Raw genomic sequence first — 12,433 nt, 5'->3', positions numbered from 1 at the left:
TACAGAACAATATAGCCGGTAACAACACACACTACGGAGGAAGCACCAGGATTTTATTTGAAAATTATTTTGTGTATGTGTGATGGTAGTATCCTTTTCCAAAAACTGATTTTCTTTGTTACGAAAATAACAGCCAACATAAATTTACCAAGTTTCTGGGCTTAGCTCACCTCAGAATGACTCTTCGCGTCAGCCAATCAGGGGGACTCTGTTTACACGAAGATCTCTTTCCTGAGTGGAAAACAGACAAGAAATAATATATTTCAGGGTTAATTTAACTTTCCAAATTACAAATTCATCTGAAGCACCATCCACTGCCAGGCAATAACTCACTGTGCTGCCAGATTTTAACTACTGTAGTGACGGGTTGGTGTTAAACTCCTTACACACACTTCTTAAAAGATGGCTGCCCTGGGGTTTATATCAAGCCTACATAATCATATACTGAAGGTCGGCTTATTTATTTCCATGTTTCTGAAGTACTATTAATCATTTTTCTAAGACGGTCAATGTGTTACATAATTAATAAAACACAAGAGCTTAGGAAAAAAGCCCACAGAGAGAGATTTGGGCATACATTGAGAAATAGTGTCACTTTTTGGTACCGACGGAAATCCCAGCTTTCCGAAGATCAGGTCTTAACTGTAGGAATATGAAACCATATTGTCTTTTTCCTTTCAGCTTTCTCCTTCCTTGCCATGTTTGGCGAACCTAGATGCTGGTCAATGCTAATGTTTTACAGAGAAACAAAGTGTGTGGAGGGAGGGGTGAGAAGCAGTAAATAAAATCATTAATTCATTTCCTCACCTTTTTGCCTCTGGTGATTGCCGTCCCTGTGGGTGATAGCTTTGACCCAATTCTTAACACCTTTCTTATGATACTCTGCCAATTAATCTAATGGTTCATTAATTGCAAACATCTGAAATCATTACACTGTTATTGGGCACAGAAGCATCAAACCTTGAGAAGCTGTAACTGCTTAACCAGCAAATGGGCTCATTGCAAAGGAATGTCGATGTTTATAGTAGATGTAACCCAAACTCGGGTGTTCATTGACACATTGTTCCATTTGTATACAACCACCCTGGCATCTATCTGTTCAAGAGAGCATGATTTATCCAGTGCTATATCCTGCAACTGACAGGCCAAAGATTAGCGCTTAACCCAGATGAAAGTGGAGGCTGTGTGTATTCCTAAAACAAATATTTAGTGTCTGCCAAGCTCTGCTTAATATTAATTCATGATAGAGAGCAGTTAATTTAAGCTTAGTTCATGCCAAAATCTATTTGGGTTTTGTAAATCATTTTTCAGGATTACAGTGTAGAAAATCAGACAAAAAAGAGATTTCCCTAAAATTACAAAACTGCAGATCCGGTCAGGGCTTTCAGAAAATATCTAGTCCAAAGTTCTAAATGAGCAGCCCACAAATTTGAAGTCTTCCAGGAGACAGGAGTTTCTCGAATAGCACAGTTTTTTAAATAATTGTTTTTAATTGTTTTCAACATCCGAATTTCTGACTTTTCTTACATATCTAGCAACACTGGGTCCAGGGTCCAGCAAGGCAAGAGCCAGGTGAAACTGAGGAGAGGATGTCCCTATAGAAAGAAAGAATATATACTCTCCATTTGGCCATAGCCCCCACCTCTCCCTAGTATTTACTTGTGTCCACTTAGACCTGCCCACTGTTCATCTGACAGATGGGGAAACTGATGTCTGGAGAGGAAGAAGGGCTATTGAAGGACACGTGTTCCACTAGAGTCAGAGCTGGGATAAGAACCCAATTCTTCTGACTCTACCATATTTATTTATTTATTTAGCATCACTCAATTTCACATTGATATGCACATGGTTTTAGTAGGAAAATTTTTAATCCAGTGTTTAGGGAGTTTCAAAGGGCATAGGGCATGCCTGGGTCATTAGTATTATGATTGATCACTCTTCATTATAGTATGTGCACGTTATTGCTTCTTGAAGAACTAAGTAAGAGTGGTTTTACAAAACTTCAAAAAGGCATTAAGGCCTTCCCATCTATATGCACCTCTAAGCTGCTTTTGTTTATTGACACCCTTACCTAACCCCTGTAATCATAAGTACAGCTACCACTTACTGGACACCTCCTATGTTCCAAGCTTGCCTAAACACTTTTCTCCTAAGTACCCAAAGCAGTCCTCAAAGATCAGTTTATTGTTCTCATGTTATAGATGAAGAATTTAAGGCTCAGGAGGACTAGGCTAGCCCAGAGTTACGCAGCTAGTTAATGACAGCTTGAATTTGAACCTGGATATGTTGGCTTCAAGTCCTTCGTCCTGCTACCGTACACCACGCTGGCTGGCTCCTGCCGAGTTAAGCTTTTGCCCTATTGACATACTTTAAAATGTTGTTTGTACATCATACATGGCTCGGTGTAAGGAGGCAAAGAAATACAGGAGAGACATGCAGTTGAGAACGGGTTAAATTTTCTGATAGCATCAGTTTTAAAAATGAATTCTTTGCACTTTTAAAATGTGTGTGGAAGCATATTTCTCAGTGTGCAACAAAAACATTTAGGCTCCCCTGTCATTTTGGTGAATTTTGTTTGCATGCTGTCTTCATGGAAAACTGATGTTAATTTTTGGTTAAGTTTAATCGTATGAAGCATAAAGCAATTTGATAGAATAAGTAACCTTTCATTAAAGTTCAATACAGTACTTAAGGAAAATGGGACTGTGTGCATTAATTGATAGTTGACAGCTATTATTTCCATGAAAACCTTTTATAGTAAAATTTCTATTTGATAGATTGGAATTTATAAAATTTGCATTTCACTAAGCTGGATTCAACTGGAAGTACTGGGGATGTTTTTCTTCTTCAAACAATATTCCATCTTTACAGTTTTATTAAACATTTATTAATGGATGGAATCTTAATTTAAAGAGTATGGCACAGATTTCATTTAATAACTCAGGCTTAGTAGTGCATGAACATAAGCGTTTGCCCTGTATTTGACTTTGATAAAACATGACTATTTATGAATATATTTATCCATGGAGACTTAATTAGTACAGTTGGGTTTGGGGCAAATTGCTTAATAAAAGAATTTTATTTCATTTTATCTGTTTTTATTTTTAACTCACAATAAATCACATAAATATCACTGGGAATTTTTCTTCCAGTTGGCAGGTTAGAAGAAAGTGATATTATTTCAGATTTGTCATATTTGACTGACATTACAAAAACGTGAAATGGAATTCAAATTCTAATTCTATTCAGATTCTGCTTCATCCTACCCCTTTACAAATACTTCTTTATGAAATGCTTGAGTGACCACTAAGATTTCGTCTGGCATCTATATCCAAGATTTTAACAAATGAGCTGATGTTAACATGAAAGCTATTTTCTCCGATCAATTCTAATCAAAATATTAGCAAGGTTCTCCACGGTTTTTTTTATAAAACACTCATGTAGAAGTTGTTCTTGCCATTTAAGAGATGGAAAGTTTAGAGCCAAGAATGGCCCTAAACTAATTTAAGAATGTATCAAGGTCTGAATCCAGGGACTGAGGTCTTTTTCCAAATGTAGCCACCAGATTAAAAGGCGGCTCCTCTACCTGGAAAGCTTCCTCTTCTTCCAGGTAGACCTGGCTCCATCACACTTTTTAGGATTCAGGTGATATCCTCAGACACAACACCCCAAGTCCTCCTCTCTATCTAAATGATGTCTCCTGTCACCCCTGCATCTTTTCATTCTTGCAGAGGATGTATCACAGGTTATGGTTGTCTAGCTATCTGAGTACTTTTTGATCACATCTCTCTCCAGTTAGACTTTCCATCTCCATGAGGGCAAGGATCTTATCTAATTTGCTCACTCTGCTGCACAGTTAGTGCGTGGCATAAAGTATGAACAGGTTTTCAGTACGTTGTTGAACGAATGAGTGAATGGAGACTAAAACTCAGAGCTCAAAATGAATTTCTGCCACCACAAGTAAATCTGCTGGGAGACCAAAGGCTCCTAGTTTGTATGAAAAGGCACAGTTTATTCCTGTCTTCCAAAAATTGAAAGAGAGAAATTTTAGCCAGGTAGTTATATGGTCCGCTTTATGATGATACAAATAAAAAACTTGGTGTCTCTTTTCAGAAGTCTCGTTCATTTTCCTGAGGGCCACTGATGTGATAACAGCCACGGATCCAAACCCATGGAGCCTAAAGGAGGCTGTTTTTAATCACTTCAGCGAAGAAACTTTGTTTATTGTCCCCCTCGGTGGCACTGCTACCCCAAAAGTAACTCAACAGGAATTACCGTGAAACTTACGAGACATCGTGGAGGATATAGTAGTATCTTATAACAATGTCGTTTATTCCACAGGACAACTCAGTACTATATGGCGTCAATGTGGTAAAGCCTCCTAGGGAAGTGAGCAACCATGCAGTTCCTATGAAAACTTCTACGTGTTCAGATTTAAGGGCAAAGTCACTGAAGAGCAATTCAGTCCCCATGAGCTATAAATTCCTATCTTTTCAGGGAGTTTCTCTCTTCTTCTACTCCCTTTGAGTAAAATAGTTATTGGGTTCTTTTGATATTTTTTCTGAAGTCAGGATTACTAATATAAGGAGATAGCATCTCACTTTATGAGCTGGAAAAACAAGAACTTACTGAGACAGACCAAAAAGAAATCTACTTTGAGTTCATGCAGTTCTTATAGATGCAACCTTGTCATTAGGCCAGGGACCAACAAACGTTTTCTGAAAAGGGCCAGATAGTAAATATTTTAGGCTCTGCAGGCCATACAGTCTCTGCCACAACCGCTCAACTCTGCTCTTGTAGCATTAAAGCAGCAGAATTAAAGACAATGCATAAATGAATGCACATAACTGTTCTAATAAAGCTTTATTTACAAAAGCAAATGGTTAGCCCATAAGCCAGATAATGCATAAATGAATGTACATACGTGTTTTAACAAAGCTTTACTCACAAAAACAAGTGGCTAGCCCACAAGCCAGAGTTTGCCAATGGCTAATCTAGGCTAAATTTTGGATAAAGCCTGATTTTCTAGTAGGAGCTTACAGGAGCTCATATCTGAGACTTGAACTCCCCCCAAAAATCCTCCCTTTGACTGCTTCAACCCAACTGATGGATGCCTAAAATCACCCCTTAAGGGTTTTAACTATTTTTGTTAATATATGTTAATAGGTATACATCTATGAAGGAAAAAAGCACTGTGTAGTCAAATATATTTTGGATGCTGGATCAACAGCTTTAAGTATATTTATTTATTAAAGAATTTTTAGGGCCTTTAATATGTTAATATATCTTGAAAATAGGGGAAGATTAAACATAAGCATTTCCTAAATGTATTTGACTCCAAAATCCTTTTATGAGGGCATTTTGCAGGACACACCAAACATTTTGCAGGCATTTTCCACCAAACACACCTTTGGAAATCCTTTTTTAATATAAGGATGTCACTGCAAAGGAGTAATAAATGATGATAGCTATCATATATTGAGTGCTTACCACATATGATTCCATATACATGATGTCATTGAATCCTTGCAACCACCCTATGAATTATGTCCCCTTTATAATTAGGAATATTGAAATGTAAATAGATTAAGAAATTTACTTTTGGTTATATAACTGGTAAGTGACAGAGTCAGCTTTCAAATGTATGTGTCTGTAACTTCAAAACTCAAGCTCTTAGATTCTATTAAATCTTAGAGTCATTCACATTTTAGTCTGAAATAAGGATTTCCTAAAACCAGGTAATTTTACACTAAGAAGGGTAATTAGAGATATAATACAATCCACTTATATGGAAATGAATACATTACTCAAAAAGGAAAACCAAACCTTAGAAAGAGATCAGGACTGACCCAAGGACACTTAGTCCTCAAGCTGTGGGATAAAAGAATCAAAGAATATTACATTAATTTTAGTATAATTCCCTTTCCAAAGAAGACTTTGCTGAGATGTGCTCAATGGAGGAACAAAAAAGGTCATATCAGTCAGGACCATTTCAGTTATAAAAGGCAGACAACCCTACTGATACTGACTTAAGCAAAACAGAATTTATTGACTCATGTAACTAAAAAGTGCAAATGAATCTTGCTTCAGGGATCTGTTAATTCAGGAGTTAAACTATTTCACCCAGACCTGACTCTTTCTTTCTCTGTGCTCTCAGCCATGATTTCTTCCTCAAATTTCATGTGATGGTAAGATAACTGTCAGCAGCCACATGGTAATATCCTCACAATTCAAATGCAGTAGGAAAATAAACTTCTTTCAACTCTTCTTTCAAAAATTGGGACAAATGTTCTGGGTCATTACTGAACAAAATTGTGGTCAGAGGAATAATAGACAACTAGGGTTCAAATCATGAGATAACCCTCTATATTGCCGATCACAACCTAGCTAAGAAGCCAAAATCAGTTGAATAAAAAATAGAAAAAAAGTTTTAACTTCTCCAAGAATAGTATCGAGGGTAAGTTGGGTGTATTAATACCTACCTTGAAGAATTGTTGTAAGGATTACACAAGAAGCAAAGTATGCAAAGTGTCTACCATGCCACAGGACATATGGTAGGTTCTCAATCAGTATTAGTTGTTTTTTTTTATGCCTTACCTACCATCAGAGCTTGAATACTAATAGAATTATCTTGCTATCCAACTTGATTCCCACCAAAATGTTCCCAAGATGCTGCCCCTCATGTCTCTAGGGATTAGGGGATCCGATACAGATAGAGACATTTTACACAACAAGAAAATCACAACAATGGGTTTGAATTGGCAACAAAATTATTCCCAAAGTTACAGTGTTTTCTTTCTTCATAGGACACTTTCTACACAATGGTGAAGGCTTTTGTAATGTCAAGGTTACAACGGCTTATAAGAAACCAGAAACCAGACACTGAAGTGAAAGATCAAGCAAACTTCTACAAAAAGCTAACAGAATTACTCAGCAAGTGAAGGGAGAAGGAATGGATCCTGGAGGTGTGAGAACTCAGAACTGCCATTCTTCTATTTTTCTCCTACTTTTCTTTAACAGAAATTTTTTCTATTATTCTGTTCTAAAGAACTCAACCAAATTATTGAGTGATCCAATTAAAACCACAGCATCACTTAGCAGCTGTTAGTACTTAACACTTGTCTGGTTGATACTTCTAAATGTGACTGAGGGATTATATCATATTGATTGTTATTATCATTACTCCTTACTGCTAGTGGGACAGGAACACCTACTTCCTGAAGCAAGAAAACACTTTCTCTACTTTAAAAAGTTCACCAAAACCTACAAAATAAATTTTTTGAAAACAGCAAGAGAAAAAACACGTTACATAGAGGAACAAAGATGAGGTTAACTACTAACTTCCCATCAGAAACAATGGAGGTCAGAAGACATTGAAATGACATGTTCGAAGTGCTGATGGGTTGAGGGAACTGGCGGGGGGAAATCTGTTAACCAAGAATTCTATACCAGAAAAACTAGCTCCCCATTCCTTGGGTGTGGGCTCTGCATAGTGACTTATTTCCAAAGAGTATGAAATAGGGACAAAAGAAGACATTTACAGTGGAAAAACCTGACAAACATTACCTCAGCTAGGTGAGCAGGGTCAACATCATGTGGATGAATCAAGATTTAAGTCATAAATTCTGTTGATATCATATACCTTTGATATAATGCGAAAATAATACTTTATCACTGTCATCTTCTTCCCAGTAACCATCACCCCAGTCTTATCATGAGAAAAACATCAGACAACTCCTAATATAGGGGCATTCTACAAAATACCCGACCAGTACTCCTCAAAACTTTTAAGTCATCAGGCCAGACACGGTAGCTCATGCCTGTAATCCCAGCACTTTGGGAGGACAAGGCAGGTGAATCATTTGAGGCCAGAAGTGCTAGACCAGCCTGGTCAACATGGTAAAACCCTGTCTCTACTAAACATACAAAAATTACCTGGGCACAGTGGCAGGCACCTGTAATCCCAGCTACTCAGGAGGCTGAGGCATGAGAATCGCTTGAACCCAGGAGGCAGAGGTCGCAGTGATCTGAGATCACATCAGTGCACTCTAGCCTGGGTGACAGAATGAGACTCTGTCCAAAAAAAAAAAAAAAAAAAAACACACACACACAAAACTTCCAAGTCATCAAAATAGGAAAGCCTCAGAAACTGGTGTAGCCAAGAGGAGTCTGGTAGACCTAGTGACTCCTAGGCTAGCACATGATGTAATATAACATCCTGGATGGGATCTTGGAACAGAAAAAAAGGGCATTAGGTAAAAACTAATGTTCTGAATAAACTGCAGACTTAGTTAATAATAATAGATCAATATTCATTTACTAACTGTAACAATTATATCATACTAATGTACAATGTTAATAAAGAGAGGAAACTAGCTACAGGGTATATGAGAACTCTATATTATCATCTCAATTTTTCTGTAAATCTAAAACCATTCTAAAAGACACAGTCTATTTTGTTAAAGTCTCAATAAATTTAAAAGAACTGTAATCATGCAAAATATGCCCTCTGATCATAGTAGAGTTAAATTACAAATTAATAATAACAGTACAACATATCAAAATTTGTGAGATTCTGCTAAAACAGAATTTAGAGGGGAATTTACAGCCATCCATGCTTACCTTCAAAAAGAAGAAAGGTCTAAGATCAATTATCTAAAATGTCATCATAAGAAGTGAGAACAAGAAGGAAAAAAAAACCAAACCCTAAGAAAGTAAATAACAAACTATGAAAGAAAACTACTCGAAAATTATACAGCTTTCAAAGGACTTCTATCCAGAATATATAAACAATACCTTGATAATAAGGCAAACAAACCAACAAAAAAGTAGGTGAAACATTTTAAGAGACCCTTTGCAAAAGTAAATATATACGTATACTTATGCATACCTTGTTTTATCATGCTTTATTTTATTGTACCTTGCAGATACTGCAATTTTACAAATTAAAGGTTTGTGGCAACCCTGCACCCTTGGAGCAAATCTGTCAGCACCATTTTTCCAACAGTACATGCTCACTTTGTGTCTCTATGTCGCATTTTGGTAATGCTTGCAATATTTCAAACTTTTTATTATTATTATTTCTATTAAGATGCTCTGTGATCAGTGATCTTGATGTTACTATTGTAATTGTTTTGGGTTGCCACAAACCATGTCCATATAAGAATGCAAACTTAATAAATAAATGTGTGTTCTAACCAGCTCACCAACAGGCCATTCCCCCATCTTTCTCCCTCTCTTCGGGCCTCCCTACTTCTTGAGACACAACATGACATTAAGCCAATTAATCACCCACAATGGTCTCTAAGTGTTCAAATGAAAGTAAGAGTTACATGTCTCTCACTTTAAATCAAAAGCTAGAAATGATGATGCTCAGTGAGGAAGGCATGTCAAAAGCCAAGATAGGCTGAAAGCTTGACCTCTTGTGCAAAACAGCCAAATTGTGAATCCAAAGGAAAAGTTCTTGAAGGAAATTAAAAGTGTTACTCCAATGAACACACAAATAAAAAGCAGCACAGCCTTATTGCTAATACGAAGAAAGTTTTCGTTCTTTGAATAGAAGATCCAATGAGCCACCACGTCCCCTTAAGCTGCAGCCTAATCCAAATCAAGAACCTCTAACTCTCTTCAATTCTAGGAAGGCTGAGAGAGGTGAAGCTGCAGAAGAAAAGTTGGAAGCTAGCAAAGGTTGGTTGATGAGGTTTAAAGAAAGAAATTGTCTCTATAACATACAAGTGCAAGATGAAGCAGCAAGTGCTGATGTAGAAACTGCAACTGGTTATCCAGAAAATATTGCTAAGTTAATTGATGAAGGTACTTACACTAAACAACAGATTTTCAATGAGAACAAAACAGCCTTATAGCGAAAGAAGATGCCATAGAGGACTTTCATAGCTAGAGAGGAGAACTCAATGCCTGACTTCAAAGTTTCAAAAGCACAGGCTGGCTCTCTTGTTAGGAGTAATCCAGCTGATGACTTGAAGTTAAAGCCGATGCTCATTTACCATAGTGAAAATCATAGAGTCCTTAAGAATTATGCTACATCTACTCTGTCTATGATCTATAAATGGACAAAGCCTGAATGACAAGTCCATCTGCTTACAACATGGTTTACTGAATATTTTAAGCCCACTATTGAGACCTACTGCTCAGGAAAAAAAAAAAAAAAAATTCTTTTCAAAATATTACTGCTCATTGACAATGCATCTGATCACCCAAGCGCTCTAATGAAGATGTACAAGGAAAGTAATGTTGTTTTCATGGCTAACACAACACCCATTCTGTAGCCCATGGATTAATTTTGACTTTCAAGTCTTATTATTTAAGAAATACATTTTGGAAGGCTACAGTTGCTACAGTGATTTCCCTGAAGGACCTGGACAAAGTAAATTGAAAAGGTGAAAATCAGAAAAGTTTATTTCGACCTTCATGGATGACTTTTAGGGGTTCAAGACCTCAGTGGGGGAAATAATTGCAGATGTGGTAGCAAGAGCAAGAGAATTAGATTAGAACTGGAGCCTGAAGATGAGACTGAACTGCTGCAATCTCATGGTCAAACTTGAATGGATGAAGAGTTGCTCCTTATGGATGAACAAAGAAAGTAGTTTCTTAAGATGGAATCTGCTCCTGGTGAAAATACTGTGAAATGTTGAAATGGCAATAAAAGAATTTAGAATATTATGTAAACTCAGTTTATAAAGCAGCAGCATAGCTTGAGAGGATCAAGTCCAATTTTGAAAGAAGTTCTACTGTGGGTAAAATGCTATCAAATAGCATTGCATGCTACAGAGAATCCTGTCGTGAAAGGAAGAGTCAATTGATGCAGCAAAATTCACTGTTGTCCAATCAGTCAACAATCATCAATATCAAGGCAAAACCCTTCATCGGCAAAAAGGTTACTACTCACTGAAGGCTCATATGATCACTAGCATTTTTAGCAATAAAGTATTTTAATTAAGTTATATACATTCCTTTTTTAGACATAATGCTATTGCACACTTATTCGACTACAGTATGGTATAAACATAACCTTTATATGCACTAAGAAACCAAAAAAATTGTGTGACTTGCTTTATTGCAATATCCACTTTATTGAAGTTGTCTGGAACTAAACTAACTATATCTCCAAAGTATGCCTGTGTGCAAATGGCCAACAAACACATTAACAATTTTAATAAAATTGGAGATAAGTGAAATGCAAATTTAAAAAAACAAGAGCTACTCCTACAAAGCCAGCAAATAGGTAAAATTTTAAAATAGCCAAAAATAGCAAGTGTTGGTGAGGATGGAGAGCACCTGGAGCCCTCATACACAGCTGGCATAAATTTAAAATAATACAATCACTTTGGGAAACATATTGGCAGTTTCCTAAAAAGCTAAAAATATATACACTTATAATATAATCAAGTAATTCCATTCTAAGGGGAAATGAAAATATATGGCTATATTATTTATTACAGCCAAAAAATTAAAACACTCAAATAGACATCAACTGGTGAATAGATTTTAAAAAGATGGTAGTCTCTTATCAAATGTAACATCACTCAGTAATAAAAAGGAATGAACTATTCATTGATTTATGCGCCTTTTTTGGAAAAAATATCTTGGCTCAGAGAATTCAAATTAAAATAAATGTTGACAGAAAGATAAGAAATATTATTGAAAATAAGCACTCACTGCAGCCACTTTTGCTTTCAAGAGCTGTAACACAATTCATCCTAAGAAATGTTCAAATCCTTTTTTTTTTAACCTTGGAAACCACCTGATAGAGTTCTTTGAGTGTGAAAACTGAGGTCTTTAGGTCATAGTAGGGAAGTCAAAGTAAAACACTGGAAGAGCTAAATACTTTTACATAAAGGGAAAAGAGGACTTTGATGGCTCTTTGACGGCAACTCTAGAGGCTATGAGATGAGGAGTCTGAAGAAGAAAAGAAACAACATGATTTAAAGGGAAGGGAAATGGAAAAGGAAGTGCAGGAATATGCTAGGAGTTTACAGAGTAGAAGTTCAGAGACAGTACAGACAGTAGGAAATTCTATGTGGCAGGAAAGGATTTTTAGAAAACACAAAATAACCAGCAAACATACGAAAAATTCTCAACATCACTACTCATCAGAGAAATGCAAATTAAAGCCACAATGAAATACCGTCTCAGACCAGTCTAAATGGCTATTGTTAAAAAGTCCACAAACAACAGATGCTGGTGAGGCCGTGCAGAAAAGGAAATGCTTGTACACTGCTGATAGGAATGTAAATTAGTTCAGCCACTGTGGAAAGTACTTTGGAGATTTTTTCAAAGAACTGAAAACAGTACTTCCATTCAACTCATTACTGGGTATATACCCAAAGGACTATATATTGTTCCCCCATACAGACACATGCTTGTGTATGTTCATCATAGCACTATTAACAACAGCAAACACAATAACTCAATC

At 36.5% G+C, this 12,433-nt stretch overlaps 1 long non-coding RNA gene across 1 annotated transcript in view; it reads right to left on the bottom strand.

The window, feature by feature from the left end:
• The window catches only part of LOC103887948, a 102,802-nt gene extending 101,959 nt beyond the window's left edge, over positions 1-843 (bottom strand). Inside the window, exon 1 of the long non-coding RNA XR_004179114.1 lies at positions 171-843. This is a non-coding gene — a long non-coding RNA (uncharacterized LOC103887948). The remainder of the gene's footprint in view (positions 1-170) is intronic.
• Between the last annotated feature and the right edge of the window lie 11,590 nt (positions 844-12,433).

This window comes from Papio anubis, chromosome 16 (genome assembly GCF_008728515.1).
Source record: "Papio anubis isolate 15944 chromosome 16, Panubis1.0, whole genome shotgun sequence".
Classification (NCBI taxonomy): Eukaryota; Metazoa; Chordata; class Mammalia; order Primates; family Cercopithecidae; genus Papio; species Papio anubis.
This window is presented reverse-complemented; position numbering and strand designations above follow the sequence as displayed.